The 20,000-nt window shown below is 44.5% G+C and overlaps 1 protein-coding gene across 1 annotated transcript in view; it reads left to right on the forward strand.

Moving 5' to 3' along the window:
- Positions 1-20,000, forward strand: part of pard3bb (par-3 family cell polarity regulator beta b) — a 347,724-nt gene that overhangs the window by 312,048 nt on the left and 15,676 nt on the right. The gene's annotated exons all lie outside the window — the stretch shown is intronic.

The raw sequence follows: 20,000 nt of genomic DNA on the forward strand, positions 1-20,000 counted from the left end.
GCTGACCTCCATACTGGTCTCCAGTGTCCACTACTCCCTCAGGGGGTTTGGGGAAGTCCATGCTAAGACGTTAATCATCTCCGTCCACTTTGACACACACACACTATTACAATCTTGTTTCTCTCTATCCTTTTCTCTCCCTCTTAGGGCTGGGACAACGCGTCGACGTAATCGATGACGTCGACGCAAAAAATACGTTGACGCAAAATATGAGCGTCGATTCGTCAAGCATAACATAACGTGTGCTGCTAAATATTTTAAAACACCTTGTGTTTTCCATACGTTGACTAATCTGTGGCTGGGCACCACGAAATCAAAACCGGCCACCACACATTGATGTTGTATGTTGTAGGTCTGCTATTTAAATTAAAGATAAGATAACATAATTTCATTGAGCTGCACTTTTTACTCACACTGCCTTTCCTCGCCCCGCCCGCTCTCTCTCGTAACGAGCCCGCTGCTCCTCCTCTGCATGTGCATTTAACAAAATATTCACGATTGTTGAAGGATTGTTGTTGCCACATAGAAGCACTGCATAGAACACAGTGGGCTAAATTGCTAATAAATCCGCTTAGCATCGTGACAATGCTGCGCAAATTTGTTCAAAACCGCTGCATTAAAGTTAAAGCTCTGCTAAGGTCTTATCACAACATAGTACATTGAGGAGACGAAACGAAGTTAAGTTACAGTATGCAATTAAGCAGTAGCCCTATCTCAAAGCTAATGTTAGAATACTGTTTGGATGTCAAGTTTAGCATGCTTACTTGCAGCTGCTTGTATTACTCGTGCAGGGCTCATTTTATTGACTCTGTTTGCAAAATCCCGATGGAAATGGAAAAGTGTTTTCCAAGACTCAAAAGTGCTTATCCAAAGGAGAAGTACGAACTGTTATTTGAACTAACTACGTTATGAATTGCATAGACACATCAGCAGCCTTTTAACTGTGTTAATGTTAATTGCAAGGATTCCCACACGAACGTCTTAAAATGACAGGCACTCAATTAGACATACACTAGCCTACTGAACTTTATTGAATGCTACCTCTGACTAAGAATGCATTACTTTGCACTTGTAGTTACTTGCACTTCAGTCTTTTATTTTGGAATCTTAAGAGCAATAAACATATATTGCAATGCTAAAGAGGTCATGTTTTTTCATTCAGATATGTAAATAAACATGTATAAGTTGCTATTAGTGAATTAATGGGGAGATAATCGATAATCGAATCGAATCGAAATCGAATCGGACTGAAAAAATGAATCGTTAGATTAATCGATGCATCGAAAAAATAATCGCTAGATTAATCCTTTAAAAAATAATCGTTTATCCCAGCCCTACTCCCTCTCTGTATGTCTCTCTCTCTTTACCTCCAACACATATACAGCATGTCAGAGAAACATAACACACACACACATACACACACACACACACATCCCTACTGTCACACTCAACAAGAATGGACAGAGCATAGATAAACTCCCCTGTTCACTCAAGAAACACGCACACACACACACACACACACACACACACACACACACACACACACACACTGGTGATTCAGGATCTGCCGTTGAGAGTGGTCATGTTTGCCACCTCCTGTGTTAATCGTTGTGGTCGGCCCGAAAGCTTCAAACGGATCGGCGCAAATCCGCCACCGATGATCCAACGCTTGAGTCAGCGTGAAGCAGCGCACACACTCCCACACACACACACACACACACACACACACATAACACACACGCACACACACATAACACACACACATAACATACACACACACACACACACACATAACTCACACACACACATAACACACACACACACACACACACACAAACACACACACACACTCTCTTGAGTCAGCGTGAAGCAGCGCACAGACGTCTACTTTTCATTTGTCCTCTGCAGCTGTCTCTCACTCACTCTCTCTCTTTCTCTGATGTTCTCTCTCTCTCTTTTACTTATACGTTCTTTCTCTCTCATTCTCTGACACTCTCTCTCTATCTCTCTCTATCATTCACACTTTCTTCCTCTCTCTCCTCTCTATTTTGCTCTCTTTCTCTCTTTTTTCTCTCACCTACTGCCATCTCCCTCTCTCTCTCTCCCTCTCTCTCTCTCTCTCTCCCTCTCTCCCTCTTTCTCTCTCTCTCTCTCCCTCCCTGTCTCTGTGTCAGTGTTTCCTACTGTAAGGGAGAAAGGCTGGTTTCTAGCAGACTGCTGAGCTGTGTTTGTCATTAGCGGGAGATGTCTGTGTGTGTGTGTGTGTGTGTGTGTGTGTGTGTGTGTGTGTGTGTGTATGTGTGTGTGTGTGTGTGTGTGTGTGTGTGTGTGTGTGTGTGTGTGTGTGTGTGTGTGTGTGTGTGTGTTTGTCATTAGTGGGAGATGTCTGTGGGTGCCGATGGCAGCAGTTCTGTGGGCCTTTACGAGCAAGCCTGCCTGTTATGCAGAAATGGAGCCATTCATCAGGTTGATATTAATAATGGCCACTGCTAGAACACACACACAAACACACACACACACACACACACACACACACACACACACACACACACACACACACACACACACACACACACAGAATCACACACACACACACACTTAAACTCATACTAACGCACACACACACACACACACACACAAAGAAAACTGAGCAGAGCAGAGGTCTGTAGAGATCCTTTCTTATCCATTGAATGCATTCTCAGTACTCCTGAGAACAAGATGTGTGTGTGTATGTGTGTATGTATGTGTATGTATGTGTGTGTGTGCATGCATGCGTGTATGTGTTAGTCTGTGTGTGTGTGTGTGTGTGCGTGCGCGGGTGTCCGTGTGTGTGTGCGTGCGCGGGTGTCCGTGTGTGTGTACTGTATGTGTGCGTGTGTGTTGATGTGTGTGTGTTTGTGTGCAGGGGTGTTACTGTGTCTTCAACATTGGGGGGGGGCAGGGACAAAAAACCCAAAAAGCTTTAGTTATGCTCGTGATCAAGGGCGTCACCAAGAGTTGAAAACACTAGGGGCTTATCCTAAAACTCAGTGGGGTGTCACCTCCTGAAAAAATGTGTAAATACTGTTCAGTAAATGAGACATTTCTGCTCACTTTCCGTCAGAGAATAGGGCCTACGCTATGCCTTAAACACACATGCATGATCTGTTACCTCACCTATAATCCAGACATCTGCATGAAAACATTAAAAGGGATATTCCACCATTTGGGGAATTACACTCATTTCCCACCTCCCCTTGAGTTAAACTATTGATTTTTACCTTTCTCCAGTTCATCCAGCCGATAGATCATTGAATCTGATTAGACCACGTTTAAAAGTGCCTAAGATTTTCGGTCATTTTCCTATTTAAAACTTGTCTCCTCAAGTTAGAAAGTGTAATAAGACCAACGGCAAATGAAACGTGGCGTTTTTCTAGGTTGATTTGACATGGAACTATACTCTCATTCCAGCGTAATAATCAAGGAACACCATGGGCACAGCAGCACAATGATATAATGCAGCACCTGAAAATAGTCCCTGTTACTGTAGGAACTTCCAGCAACAAGGTTGAGCTGCAGCAGGCGAATTGGTTAGTGACTGGATTATTACGCCTGAATTTTAAAAGACAACCATTTATCTTGCCTCTCGATTGAAAACTGACAATGGTGAGTTCCCAGACCCTACGTCTTGATGTGGGTATGGCTCATCAGGCTAGTTCCCTGTAACTCTCTCTACAGAATACGGGAATACGAGAGCAGAGAGAAGTTAATATATGTTAACTGAAGTTAATATGTGCAGTGAAGATGTTGGACTGTTTGACTCATAGTTTCTACTTAGACTCCAGTATTCTGTATTTATTTATTATTATTATTTTGGTTTATTAATTTATGTGGAATCTACAAATGCTTTTTTGCTCATAATCAAAGGTAATATATTAATGATTTGTCAAAATCCTCAGTTTCCACACACAAGTGCACTACCTTGCAAAAAATCTAAAGAACAGGATTTGTTTGCTCTTAATCATTTGTACTTTATTAATGACTTGTCAGCATCAAGGCAAGGCAAGGCAATTGTATTTGTATAGCACATGTCACACACAGGGGTTATTCAATGTGCTCATCATCATCATGTAGCATCAGCATCATGTTGAGCAGTGTGTTCCATTCAGAGAGGAAACAGCAGGAAGCCACTGAAGGTGCTGTAATTATTAGTACTATCATGGAGCCTGTAGCCTGAAGGGAGTACCATGTTAACTACATCTCCCACCTCCAGCTGCAGAGTCACACCACTGGACATATAGGAGCGTTGTCCATCATTATCATACTCTGCTAACCACATGATCTGCTCTCCATTCTTACACATCTTGATCACCATACTGCTTGAGTGTAGGTAATCCATGACAGTGAATCTGAAGTAGTAGACTCCCCTGACTGGAGCTGTGAAGAAGCCTGTCGTGCTGCTGTAGGCCTGTCCAACATTGGTGATGATTTTAGTGAAGACCAAGTTCAGCTCAGTATTCCCAGACTCTATGTATCCTGAGTTGGTCAGTCCTACTGAGAATGCCACCTTGGGTTGCTCTGTGATCTCTTTCTCCAGATTCACTACTTCAGTCTCAGTAGCTGCCAGTCTGGTCTTCACTGCTGTCAGCTCTGCCTCTTGTGCTGCAGTTTCCATCTTCAGGTTCTCCACCTCAGTCTCACTGGCAGACAGTCTGGTGTCTTGTGCTGCAGTTTCCTTGATCAGGTTCATCACTTCAGTCTCACTGGCAGACAGTCTGGTCTCTTGTGCTGCAGTTTCCATCTTCAGATTCTCCACCTCAGTCTTCATAGTGGTCAGGTCTGTGTGTTGAGCTGCATTCTCCCTTTCCAGAGCGTCTCTGGACTTTAGTCTCACTGGCCACTCTCATCAAATTGTTCTCAGTCTCCATTGTGTACAGCAGGGATTTGGTGTTCTGTAGCTCATTCTGGGTGACAGTCAGCAGCACTCTCTGCTCCACCACCATGTCTCTGAGCTCCCTGAGCTCAGCAGAGACGTCCAGCTGGGTAGTGACCGCAGCAGCAGCAGCAGTAGCCCCAGTGCTCTGGCTCTCTGTCTGAACTTCAGTCTGGGTGCTCTGAGTCTGAGCTCCACACATGGAGAACAGCAGCACCAGCAGTGGGATGACGGCCCTCATACTTATTACAACTCTCTGACTGTCTAACACAGTAGCAGCAGCAGCAGTAATAACAGTAGTAGTTCTAAAGGTGTTGGTAGAATTAGTAGTAGTAGTAGTAGTAGTAGTAGTAGTAGTAGTAGTAGTAGTAGTGCTATAAGTGTGTGAGTGTCCCTCCTGATACACCCTCTTTTATATGCCTCAGTTGCTCGTTATGTAAGACATTTCATCACTTTTGGGTGTTAAATAAAGTCCAGGGACACTGGTCAGATTTAGAAATGGTAGATATTATGTTCCAGCACATGTCTGTGTTCAGTTATCAGCGTTGTGGGAAAGTACAACCTGTCACCCATCACGTAGGACAGGAGGGGTTAAAGCTTTATGACATGAGTTCAGGAGTCATTCTGTATAATCCTTTAATGTTATAAAAAATAACAAAATGCAAACCACACCTTTACATCAATCTGACCCACCTCTAGTCAGGACTCAGAACGTGTCTGTCAGTCATGTATCCTAATCAAGACTGTGTGTGTGTGTGTGTGTGTGTGTGTGTGTGTGTGTGTGTGTGTTTGGGGAGAATTCTAGAGGGAGGGGGTACTGAGTCTCAAAGAAGCAAAGATGCTGCCAAATTCATTGATTACAGTGTACTTTTGATACTAGTGTGTGAGAGTGTTATCAGAACACACACTTGATCACGTTGGCACACACACATATGTGTGTGTGTGTTTGTGTGCAGGGGTGTTACTGTGTCTTCAACATTGGGGGGAGGCAGGGACAAAAACCCCAAAAAGCTTTAGTTATGGTCATGATCAAGGGCGTCACCAAGAGTTGAAAACACTCTGGGCTTATCCTCAAACTCAGTGGGGTGTCACCTCCAGAAAAAATGTGTAAATACTGTTCAGTAAATGAGACATTTCTGCTCACTTTCTGTCAGGGAATCGGGCCTACACTATGCCTTAAACACGCATGCATGATCTGTTACCTCACCTATAATCCAGACATCTGCATGAAAACAGGAATTACACTCATTTTCCACCTCCCCTTGAGTTAAACTATTGATTTTTACCTTTCTCCAGTTCATCCAGCTGTTCTCTGAGTCTGGCGATACCAGTTTTAACTCCAGCCTAGCATAGATCATTGAATCTGATTAGACCATTAGCTTCTCACCTGCTAGCATCACGTTTAAAAGTGACTAAGATTTCCGGTCATTTTCCTATTTAAAACTTTTCTCCTCAAGTTAGAAAGTGTAATAAGACCAACGGCAAATGAAACGTGGCGATTTTCTAGGTTGATTTGACATGGAACTATACTTGAAAACTGCCAATGGTGAGTTCCCAGACCCTACGTCTTGATGTGGGTCTGGCTCATCAGGCTAGTTCCCTGTAACTCTCTCTACAGAATACGGGAATACGAGAGCAGAGAGAACACAAACTAAAGTTAATATGTGCAGTGAAGATGTTGGACTGTTTCACTCATAGTTTCTACTTAGACTGCAGTATTCTGTATTTATTTGCATGTGTTTTATTTTTTTGGTTTATTAATTTATGTGTAATCAACAAATGCTTTTTTGCTCATAATCAAAGGTAATATATTAATGATTTGTCAAAATCCTCAGTCTCCACACTCACCCACACTACCTCACAAGAAACTCAAAAAGAATCAAAAAAATAAAACTAACAGGATTTGTTTGCTCTTGATCATTTGTACTTTATTAATGACTTGTCAGCATCAAGGCAAGGCAAAGCAATTGTATTTCTATAGCACATGTCACACACAGGGGTTATTCATTGTGCTCATCATCATCATGTAGCAGTAGCATCAGCATCATGTTGAGCAGTGTGTCCCATTCAGAGAGGAAAGAGCAGGAAGCCACTGAAGGTGTTGTGATTATCAACATCATCATAGAGCCTGAAGCCTGCAGGGAGTCGCATGTTAACTACATCTCCCACCTCCAGCTGCAGAGTCACACCACTGGACAGATAGGTGGGACGTCCATCAGTATCATGCTCTGCTAAATACATGATCCGCTTTCCATTCTTAAACATCATGATCACCATACTGCGTGAGGATAGGTAATCCCTGACAGTGAATCTGAAGTAGTAGACTCCCCTGACTGGAGCTGTGAAGAATCCTGTCGTGCTGCTGTAGGCCTGTCCAACATTGGTGATAATTTTAGTGAAGACCAAGTTCAAGTCAGTATTCCCAGACTCTATGTATCCTGAGTCAGTCAGCCCTGCTGAGAATGCCACCTTGGGTTGCTCTGTGATCTCTTTCTCCAGATTCACTACATCAGTCTCAGTAGCTGCCAGTCTGGTCTCCACTTCGGTCAGCTCTGCCTCTTGTGCTGCAGTTTCCTTCTTCAGGTTCTCCACCTCAGTCTCACTGGCAGACAGTCTGATCTTTTGTGCTGCTGTTTTCTTGATAAGGTTCATCACTTCAGTCTTCACTGCTGTCAGCTCTGTCTCTTGTGCTGCGTTTTCCATCTTCAGATTCTCCACCTCAGTCTTCATAATGCTCAGGTCTGTGTGTTGAGCTGCATTCTCCCTTTCCAGTGCGTCCACTTTAGTCTCACTGGCCACCAGTCGTTCCTTCATCACTGCCAGCTCTGTCTCCTGGGCTGCCAACTGTAGGTTCTGAGCATTGTTCTCAGCCCCCATTGTGTACAGCAGGGATTTGGTGTTCTGCAGCTCGTTCTGGGTGACAGTCTGCAGCACTCTCAGCTCCACCACCATGTCTCTGAGTTCCCTGGAGTCTGAGCTCCACACATGGAGAACAGCAGCACCAGCAGTGGGATGACGACCCTCATACTTATTACAACTCTCTGTCTGTCTAACACAGTAGTAGTAGTAGTAGTAGTAGTAATAGTAGTGGTTATTGTGGAAGTGGTAATAGTCGTAGTAGTAGTAGTAGTAGTAGTAGTAGTAGTAGTAGTAGTGCTAGAAGAAGTGTGTGAGTGTCCCTCCTGAGACACCCTCTTTTATACGCTTCAGTTGCTCATTGTGTAATAATTTTTATCACTTCTGCGGTTAAATAAAGTCCAGGGACGCTGATCAGATTTAGAAATGATAGATATTATTTTCCAGCACATGTCTGTGTGTTCAGTTATCGCGTTGTGGAAAAGTACAATCTGTCACCCATCACGTAGGACAGGACAGGAGGGGCTTCATGTTAAAGCTTTATGACATGAGATCCTTTAATATCATAAAAATAACAAACTCAATAAATTAAACAAAAACATTTATGTGACCCAACTCTAGTAGAGACAGTGTGCGTGTGTGTATGTGTGTGTGTGTCTGTGTCTGTCTGTCTGGTGTGTGTGTGTGTGTGTGTGTGTGTGTCTCGGCGAGCCCCAGAACCAGATTGCCGTTTGCTATTATTGTACAAATTTCATGTTTACTCGGTTGTACCCTTCAATTGAAGAAAAGTCATGAAACGTGAAGCAAAAAAAAAAAGTAAACCATATAATTTATGATGTTAAACGTTGCTTGGGGTCAAATTGAGCCGTTGGACCCGGAAAAAATATTTATTAGCCTATTATTGCATCATCACTTAATAACCGAATAGGCTACCCATATCTGAGAAAGTGTGATGTGATCATACTTGCATATGTCTTGAGTCAGCCTTTATGTCAAGGAAAAATACTTTGTGTCTCATGATTGTTGCCTGAAGCATGACAGTTGATGCAAAATAATGCAAATGCATTATTTTGGGCTGCTATTACATTAGAGTTTCAGCCCAAAGTTGGATACCACAGAAATTTGCTGCAATTTCAAAACTCGGAACACACGCTTGACCACATTGGCACTTGTTGACCTGCCCTGACCAGGACTAGAGAGTGGGTCTGTCCCAGGCCTTGCTCATGCAGGAGAGGCCTGACATGTCCTTATGTCATATATTTTCCTTCTAGACATTTAGAAAGTATTGTAATTGTAAAGTCTTCCCCCCTTCCTTCCCTTCCCTCCCCACTGGTCCCCACTATTTACCCAGAAGCCCTTTCTGACAGCTGCATTGCCCAATGACTAGTTTACACTATGCTCTCTATCTCGCTCTCTCACACACACACACACACACACACTATACTCTGCTCACCATAAGCACCGATACCGTGGGTGCTCCATCGCTCGAGCACCCACGGAAAATATCGAGCTCCCACGTGTGCCAGCTTACAGTCCCGGCTAAATTTATAATTTAAAATCAAACATTGCAGTTGATGTTAAATTCAGCATCTCTCATAACGTGATTGGCTATGTTGCTGTCAATCCCCTACTCCATATCCTAACCACCAATGAGAGTGTATGAAAATTCCTGACACTTCCCACCTGAAGAATTAACGCAAGGCCTTGTCGGGTCTTAAGCCCCGAATGTTTAAAATGTATATAGCCCTGAATATCATTTTATAAGTAGTCTGACAAAGCTTATTGTTTTGTGACACAGCTAAACACTGGTACCTCATAGAACGTCTATAACATAGCCTATTAATGTTTATCTTAATCTAGCCTACAACACGCAGACAGCTTCATGCGCAGGGGAGAGAGCGCGTGCACAGGTGTTTTATGATTGTTGGCTTCTGATGGTATCTTGCTTATTCACTGAAGAAAGACTTATGATTATGGATAGAAAGAACATTTCTGAAAAGGAAAGGAGTAAGGCGATGAGGAGCAATGCTATAGTGGAATACTCATGTTGCTGTATCAGCAGATGAGAAGGACCTGAGTGTGCCACGACGTGACTACCTCATAGGCTCACAGGTTGGTGAAGGAGAAAGCTACATCTAGCTGAGCCCAGTGACTATGCTTTTGTGAGAAGGCACACCATTCATAGGCCTAAGAATATCCCTGGCAGACCTTTACAAAAAATACGATACTATACACGCCTTTTACACCATGTAGGATATGGCAAAGTTTTAGAACCACTGCCTCCACTTACTGTCGGCTAATGCGCGCTTCTGGATGGATAGGCTATCGGTTTTTTAACGGCATGATGTCAACACGAAATATAATTTCTGTTTATAAAAACAAAGCAAAGTGTTTTTCCTTTAGTTTGGGTTAACACAATTAACCTTCTGAGTTACGTAAACTGTTCAGGAGTCAAACGATAGACCATGCGTGATTTAGGCATAGTGTAGGTGACTGAAAGTTCACAAAAATTGTGCCTTTGCTTAACAGCATTTAAGAAATGTCCTCGGGGGTGACGCCCATGGACTCCCCCAAACTGTATTGGCGTTTTGTGTGTCGGCCGCTGTTGATTTGTGTTGAAGTGTATTACTTCTTAAAAACCGTATGGCAACAATACACATATTACAATAACGCAGAGGTGAAAGGCATATATGCAACGTAGCCTATACTGCAGCAACGGCATTCATTCAATCACGAGGTGAGTTGTCGCATCGACTACTTTTTTGCGAAAAGGAAATCGCTTTGAGCTTTTTGATGTCCCGTGCTACAGTGGTGGCGGAGGGTCCGAAATGATGAGACGTAACAGCGGTGAGTACAGAGGCCTTGGAATGAGGCGTTGCCTATGCGCTCATGAAATGCGGACAGATGGCCACTAATACCAAAAATCCGGAAAGGATTTGTCCAAAAACACACTTCCTGTCCGGACAGAGGGCTCGAAAACCGGACTGTCCGGACGAAATCCGGACTGCTGGCCCCCCTAGATGAGAGGAGAGGAAGAGGGGATGAGAGAGGTAGAGAGGAGAGGAGGACAAAAGGAGGAGGTGAATAGTGAGGTCGAACCTGTACTCAGACCAAAGGTCCACCTCCAGCTGGGCAGGACTGATAGGCCTACCCCCCCACACTGGACCTGGACCATGCAGATGCCTTTGCTTTTCTGTTCTTTGCTCTAGTCTTCTGTTTGATTGGTTGTGATGTGTTTAATGGCATGTGTGCCTGTGTGACTGTGTCTCTATCCGAAACAGAAGGCTCACAATCGGTCAGCTGTCTAATGACTCAGTTGTTGTAGCAGGCATCAAGGTAGCAGCTATGAACTTTGTTTCGGATGGCCTAGCAATATAGCTACACAGAACGTTGTTGCCAGGATACCGACAGCTGTTGTAGAGACGTTCTAAAGAATATTTGGTTGAAGGCAACACAAAGGATAGCCTACATGACACTGCCTTCAAAATCTGGCAAAATGAATCGATCTTAGAATCTATTTTAGGAAGCATTTTATAGAAATAGCTGAGACTGACATACCTCAATACCTCTCTGTCATCAAATGCTACTATATCTATATATATATATCTTAGATTTTTTATTTTCCCGTTTTGGACACAGCCTGTATGTGTGGTGGTGGTGGGGGGGGGGGATACATTCAGTTGGCAGGACATGGATGGCGAGAAAACAGATAAGAAAAGATGACAGAGCCTTGGGAGTAAGAGAGAGACTGTAATTAAAAAATAAAATGTCTGTGTGCGTGTGCGAATGTATGTGTCTGTGTGAGAAGAGAAAGCCCCCTTGACCTTCTTGCTGGAGTATGATAGAGAATTAGTGAGAGTTTATGACAAGCTGTGATACCATAAACATGCCCATAGCCATGTCCACTGATAGCCTGTGCTGCCATAGCCATGCCCACTGATAGCCTGTGCTGCTAATGCCATGCCCACTGATAGCCTGTGCTGCTAATGCCATGCCCACTGATAGCCTGTGCTGCTAATGCCATGCCCGCTGATAGCCTGTGCTGCCATAGCCATGCCCGCTGATAGCCTGTGCTGCTAATGCCATGCCCAGTGATAGCCTGTGCTGCTAATGCCATGCCCAGTGATAGCCTGTGCTGCCATAGCCATGCCCACTGATAGCCTGTGCTGCCATAGCCATGCCCACTGATAGCAGGCCAAAGGTGGAGAATAGCATGACACTGGGCACTCGTTCTGTCTCTTATCTAGCTGGGAGGATGTCAAAGTATCCCAGCAGAGTGGGTGTCGATGTGTGTGTGTGTGTGTGTGAGAGAGTGGGTGAGGCTACTGAATTTCACACGGCTTTCTTTATGTCTGTTCTCTGTGTGTCAAGTTTTTAGCACATTTCATACACAGAGGTCATTCAATGTGCTTTGCATAAACAAAAGCAATCAGGAATAGCACATAAAAGCATAGAAGGGCAATATTCAAAGAATAATTAATAAGGTAAAGATCATAATAAAAAAGAAAACATAAAACACACAGGATAATCTTTTAAAAATACAGAATGATGAAAAAGACAAAATAAGACACAAGGTAGAATCATTTTCAAGGCAGATTTAGAATTTTCTAACTGTAAGTGCAGTTAGCAGAAAGCATCTGAGAACAGTTTGGTCTTGAGTCTAGATTTAAAACTGGCTACAGTTGGAGCCTTTTTGATTCCATCTGAAAGTTGGTTCCAGAGCTGAGTGGCATAGCAGCTAAAAGCTGCCTCACCATGTTTAGTTCTAACAGCAGGTTTTACTAACAGGTTTTTCACCTGGGACCTGAGAGGACGAGAAGGTGTGTACTGCACCTGCTACCCACTACCGGCGGTACCTACTGCACTACTTACCAAAAAATCACAAGAACAGGATGTTTGCTTTTGATCATTTGTACTTTATTTATGACTTGTCAGCATCATGGCAAGGCAAGGCAATTGTATTTCTATAGCACATGTCACACACAGGGGTTATTCAATGTGCTCATCATCATCATGTAGCATCAGCATCATGTTGAGCAGTGTGTTCCATTCAGAGAGGAAACAGCAGAAAGCCACTGAAGGTGCTGTAATTATTATGATCATCATAGAGCCTGTAGCCTGCAGGGATTCTCATGTTAACTACATCTCCCACCTCCAGCTGCAGAGTCGCACCACTGGACAGAAAAGAGTCCCGTCTATCTGTATCATACTCATATAACCACATGATCCGCTCTGCATCCTTATACATCATTATACTCATACTGCGTGTGTCTAGGAAATCCATGACATTGAATCTGAAGTAGTAGACTCCCCTGACTGGAGCTGTGAAGAATCCTGTTGTGCTGCTGTAGGCCTGTCCAACATTGGTGATGATTTTAGTGAAGACCAAGTTTTTCTCAGTATTCCCAGACATTAAGAATCCTGAGTCAGTCAGAGCTGCTGAGAATGCCACCTTGGGTTGAACTGTGATCTCTTTCTCCAGATTCACTACTTCAATCTCAGTGGCTGCCACTCTGGTCTCTTGTGCTGCATTTGCCTTGATCAGGTTCACAATTTCAGTCTTCACTGCTGTCAGTTCTGCCGCTTGTGCTGAATTCTTCCTTTCCAGAGCGTCCACTTTAGTCTCACTGGCCACCAGCCTTTCTCCCATTGCAGACAGCAGTGATTTGGTGTTCTGTAGCTCATTCTGAGTGAAGGTCAGAGTCACCACTGTGGTTCCGAGCTGATCTACGGTATCTCTGAGTCGAGCAAGCTCAGTAGCAACGTCCAGCTGGGTAGTGACTGCAGCAGCAGCCCCAGTGCTCTGGCTCTTTGTCTGAACTTCAGTCTGGGTGCTCTGAGTCTGAGCTCCACACATGGAGAACAGCAGCACCAGCAGTGGGATGACGGCCCTCATACTTATTACAACTCTCTGACTGTCTAACACAGTAGTAGTAGCAGTAGTAGTTCTTCTGGTAGCAGCAGCAGTAGTAGTAGTAGTAGTAGTAGCAGTAGTAGTAGTAGTAATGGTAGTGGTTATTGTGGTGGTGGTAGCAGTAGTAGTAGTAGTAGTAGTGCTTGAAGTGTGTGAGTGTCCCTCCTGATACACCCTCTTTTATACGCCTCAGTTGCTCATTATGTAAGACATTTCATCACTTTTGGGGTTAATGAAGTCCAGGGACACTGGTCAGATTTAGAAATGGTAGATATTATTTTCCAGCACATGTCTGTGTGTTCAGTTATCAGCATTGTGGGAAAGTACAACCTGTCACCCATCACGTAGGACAGGAGGGGCTTCATGTTAAAGCTTTATAACATGAGCTCAGGAGTCATTACTCTGATAATTTCTGTATGACCCTTTAATATAATAAACAATAACAGACTGAATAAATAAAACCCACACCCCCTTACATCTATATGACCCAACTCTAGCAGACAGCATGTTTGTGAGAGTAATTTTGATATGAGTGTGTGAGAGCGTTATCAGAACACACACTTGATCACATTGGTACTTGTTGACCTGCCCTGACCAGGACTAGAGAGTGGGTGTGACAGAGGGGTCTGGCCCAGGCCTTACTCATGCAGGAGAGGGCTGACATGTCTGTATTTTCATACATTTTCTCTCTAGACATTCTTGATCAAATGAGTGTAATTGTAAAGTCTTCCTCTCTTCTCTTCCTGACTCCCCATTGGCCCCCACTATTTACCCAGAAGCCCCTTCTGAAGGTGATTACCAAACACTGTGTACCAAGCTGTACTCTCTCTCTCACACACACACACACGCACGCGTACACTATGCTCTGCTCATATGGAAGGTCACAGACTGACTGAAGTTGTAAATATAAACAATGTTGTTGTTTTCTTACGATACAAGAATAGGTGTGAGTCAATGAGAATTTAAACGGAGAAAAAACGATTAGGAGAATAATACTGAAGTTATCAGAGGCTTTCCCCTGTGTGTGCTTTACCAACTTGAATGGAGAGGGAGGAAGGGAAGGAGAAAAAGGGAGGGAGGGAGAGAGATTAATACTACTATTATTAACACTGTAATTATTTATTTTACTCTTTCTAACGCTTTGGCAATACTGTACAATGCACAGTCATGCCAATAAAGCACATTGTCCACCCCCTAATAACATCCCTGTGTGTGTGTGTGTGAGAGAGAGAGAGTCTGTGTGTGTGTGTGTATCTGTGTTTATTTACCAGTGTCTTTGGTTTTTTGTGCTGGGCTTCTTCTCCTGTGTGTGTGTGTGTGTGTGTGTATCGTGTGTATTTTGTGTGTGTATTGTGTGTGTGCGTGTGTGTGTGTGTGTGTGTGTTTTGTATGCATTTTCACACACCTATTTTTATGTCCTTTACATTGAGTGCATGCAGGAAACATATGAAATGCGGTCGTTAAATCTCTACTAGGGCTGTTTAGCTGTTCAGATAAAGGGCGCCCTCGTTAAATAAAGAACAACATCGTTAGCGGTCTCCATCTCCACTCTCCCCTAGGCATTGGCACCATAGCCTGCCACTGTCCTTTGTTATTCCTGTGTGTGTGTGTGTGGGTGTGTGTGTGTGAGTGTGAGTAAGTGTGTGTGAAAAGGACAGAAGTTCAGGACCATGAGCTGAAAATGTCTTTTTAACCTCACAGACAGTGCAGATGGCTGGGAGGGGAGAATGTGTGTGTGTGTGTGAGTGTGTGTGTGAGAGTGTGTGTGTGTGTGTGTGTGTGTGTGTGTGTGAGAGAGAGAGAAAGAGAGTGTGTGTATGTGCCCTTGCGTGCACGCAGATCCATGTCAGATAACAAGCTGTGTGCAATTGTGTGTGTGTGTGTGTGTGTGTGTGTGTGTGTGTGTGTGTGTGTGTGTAAAACAGACTGAACTGGTGATCTGTGTGCTGACTCCCCAGCTCAGTGAACACTGCATTTGCTGGAGGGTGTGTCTGCTCTAGTCCTTCTGTCTCCTGACCCCCACCACACACAGACACACACACACACACACACACACACACACACACACTCTCTCTCTCTCTCTCTCTTTCACCCTCTTGCCTCAGGACATAGCACTTTTTTGGGGAAAGACACTGGAGTTTAGAACATGATTGTTGGTGTTTTTGTAAATGTGTGTGTGCGTGTGTGTGTACGTGTGTACTTCAGCTAAAAAGAATAGTGAACATGAGTTGAATTCATGTTTTCTGGCAGCTGCAGTGGATGCCTTTTCCTTTGTTTTTTTTGTGGTGGAACGCAGTGTTTGTGCTTCCAGGGCAGGTGCTAACTGTAGGCCAAAACAAGCAGGAGAAATGATTGGTCCCAACTGGCACCCCACACTCACTCAACTCACTCAGGCTGAAAGGGGATTCTCAAGATGTTTCCAACAGCATGAGAAACATTTGGTGTAATAACTTAACTCAGAAACAAATACAAATACACACACACACACACACACACACACACACACACATACACACACACTCAGTACCAATGATAGTCACGTACACACACACACACAACATGAAGAAAAATAGGGGCACACACACACACACACACACACTGGTGATGTCCCATGATACTGTCTCAATTCACAGTGAGTTCATCTGTTTGTGCAAAGAACAGACTCTCAGCTCCATGCCTCACACAAAGAACACAACATAAGAGCTTGTCAACAAACACGCTAGTCTGAGAATGAAAGGTGTGCGTGTGTGTGTGTGTGTGTGTGTGTGTGTGTGTGTGTGTGTGTGTGTGTGTGTGTCGACACTCATACAAATCCCCATCCCTCCTCACTGCTATCACCTGGGCAAAATCTGCACTCACTTCCGTAGATTTCTATTTTCACATGCGTCACACACACACTTCACACACAAGCATTTCTAATGCTCTCACACACATCACACATCAGACATGCACACACACACACACACACGCACACACACACACACACGAGTATAGCTGTGCTTTCACACACACACACACACACACACACACACACACACACACACACACACACAATCTCATGTCCAGGCAATGCCCTTATTTTGAGGTGTCTGTAAACACTGCACATTTGCTCAACACACACACAGTATACTTTATGTTTTCATGCACACACATCACACATACACATACACACACATCACACACACACCCATGTGTATCTTTAGTTATGCTTGTGATCAAGGGTGTCACCAAATGTTCAAAAGATTCAGGGTTTAGCCTCAGCAGGGTCACCCCCAGGAAAAAAATTTCCGTAAATGCGCAATTTCTGCTCACTTTCCGTCAGAGAATCGGGCCTACGCTATGCCTTAAACACGCATGCATGATCTGATACCCCACCTATAATCCAAACATCTGCATGAAAACATTTAACTCACAATTGAAATGGATATGGCCATGGGGTTACCCAAAACAATTACAGGGGCAGCCTTGGCCTACTGGTTAGCGCTTCGGACTTGTAACCGGAGGGTTGCCGGTTCGAACCCCGACCATTAGGCACCGCTGAAGTGCCCTTGAGCAAGGTACCTAACCCCTCACTGCTCCCCGAGCACCGCTGTTGTTGCAGGCAGCTCACTGCGCCGGGATTAGTGTGTGCTTCACCTCACTGTGTGTTCACTGTGTGCTGAGTGTGTTTCACTAATTCACGGATTGGGATAAATGCAGAGACCAAATTTACCTCACGGGATCAAAAGTGTATATATACTTGCTATGTTTTTGTAACCAAAAAAAATAATTTTGTGTGGACATCACATTCACAGTGTTAAAAAACGGCGATTTAGGCCGTCTATCCGACCAGATTTCCAGCTTAGTGCATTAGCCGCCGCTGCGTTCTGCAACTGCCACGATCACACACACTGGTGTGCTTGAGAGAGAGCCAGGTGTGTTTGGTGTTAGTATTATTTATGATGATTTGCACAGCGGTCATATTTTGTAAAGGCCTGCCAGGGGCATTTTACTTTCATAAATGCCATGCTTTCTCACAAAAGAATAGAATCACTGTGCTCAACGGTCAGCCGGTGGCATTTTTGGGCCGGGCTGATTACTCTGAGCTAAAAAGCGCATGATACTGCTGTTTGAATATTTTTCTTTGCTGTACTGTACCTTCTGAGTAGCCTGCACTGTGCGACTGCCATTCCTTTTGTTTTCAGAATGTTCATTATATCCATAACCTTAAGTACCAACAATCATGTAAGACTCGTGCATGCTCTCTCTCCCATGCGCATGAAAACTGTGTGCGTGCGTGTTTATTTCAGTACTTTCTATCTGCTTTCCTTTTGCGAGAGAGATGTGTGTGACAAAATAACATTAAGTATGACTGAGCATTGGTGAGAGTTTCTGACAACCTGCCTGCCACTTTCCATTGCCAAGCGTTAACTTCCTTGAAGGCAGGTACTCTGTTGAAGTTTAAAACTATTGGATTTGCCCAGAGCCACTCTGGAGCTGCTATAACCAATCGCTAACATTTGGTGGTGATGTTTGCCATGCTCAAACGAGCGCTGGAGCTGCTATAACCAATCGCTAACATTTGGTGGTGATGTTTGTCATGCTCAAACGAGCGCTGGAGCTGCTATAACCAATCGCTAACATTTGGTGGTGATGTTTGTCATGCTCAAACGAGCGCACAACCTCAACATCGTCGTTCTCTGCTGCCACTCCCTCTGTTCGCTGATTGGACAGGTCAAATTGGACCGGAGAAAACCCGTGAATATACCGCAGACCCAGACGAAGTCCTGAAGGAAAATGACAATTGAGCGGAATAGGAGGGCAGAGCCAGGCTATGATAGCCATGCCCACTGAAAGCTTGTGCTGCCATAGCCATGCCCACTGATTGTGCTGCTAATGCCATGCCCACTGATAGCCTGTGCTGCTAATGCCATGCCCACTGATATCAGGCCTAAGGTGGAGAATAGCATTGTACTGTGTGTGTGTGTGTTACCATCTTCATTCCTCTGTCTCTAGCTATAGTGCCCAACCAGTGCTAACAGAGACTCCACCATTCACATACTGTTAAAGGTCATGAAGGTCATTCACTCAAGTAACATAGTATTTAGCTAAAGTGTCCCCTACAACTCTCTCTACAGAATACAAGAATACGAGAGCAGAAATAACAAAAACTGAAGTTAATAGTGATACTAAAGTTATGAGAGACTTCTCTGTCTGTGCTTTACCAACTTGAACATAGAGTGATGGAGGGAGTGAGGGAGCCCACCTCTAGTCAGGACTCAGACTGTGTCTGCTTGTCTGTCAGTCATTTGTCCAAATCGAGACTGTGTGTGTGTGTGTGTCACAGAAACACACACACACACGCAACACGTCAGAGAAACACACACACACACACACCATGCACCACGTCAGAGAAACACACACACACACACACCATGCACCACGTCAGAGAAACACACACACAACACGCACCACATCAGAGAAACACACACACCGCGCACCACGTCAGAGAAACACACACACACACACCATGCACCACGTCAGAGAAACACACACACACCGCGCACCACGTCAGAGAAACACACACACACACACCATGCACCACGTCAGAGAAACACACACACACACACCATGCACCACGTCAGAGAAACACACACACACACACCACATCAGAGAAACACACACACCGCGCACCACGTCGGAGGAACGCACACACCACAGCATCGGCGCGACTCAAGGACAGCATGATCGGGCAAAGCACTGTAAACAAAAACCCTCACTGAAAATGGAGATCTCAAGCACACACACACACACACACACACACACACACACACACACACACACACACACACACACACATCTGTCATCACTCCTGAAGGGATGAGAGTGCTCATTTTGCTTAATAGCCTAGTTAATCTGTTTCTACCTCCGCTTTCCATTCAACTTCCCCATCACACACACACACACACACACACACACACACACACACACACACACACACACACACACACACACATACACACACACACACATAAACACACACACACACACACTGCGTGGGATGGGGGGGTGTAACTAGCCCAGGTGGGGGTCATTTCGGCTCCGCTTCCTCCTGTTTGCAGTAACCTAATCTGGGTTGGGGAGGGGATTTAAGCCCCCTAAACCTGCCCCCACCCCCCACCCCCCAAACTACTTTAGTGAGCCCTATGCTAAATCCCCCTGTATCCAGGCAGAGTGACCGGTGCTGTCCAGTCTTAGCCGGTGTGATGGTTGGGGCTTCCGCCTCATTTGGTGAAATAGGTGTTCAGTTTCCAGAGGTGTTAGCGGAGGCAGATGTTA

The sequence above is a fragment of the Alosa pseudoharengus genome, unplaced genomic scaffold, assembly GCF_046254945.1.
Source record: "Alosa pseudoharengus isolate Yale_2024_CS ecotype anadromous, Long Island Sound unplaced genomic scaffold, YU_APseudo_1.1 YU_APseudo_1.1_scf_3, whole genome shotgun sequence".
Classification (NCBI taxonomy): Eukaryota; Metazoa; Chordata; class Actinopteri; order Clupeiformes; family Clupeidae; genus Alosa; species Alosa pseudoharengus.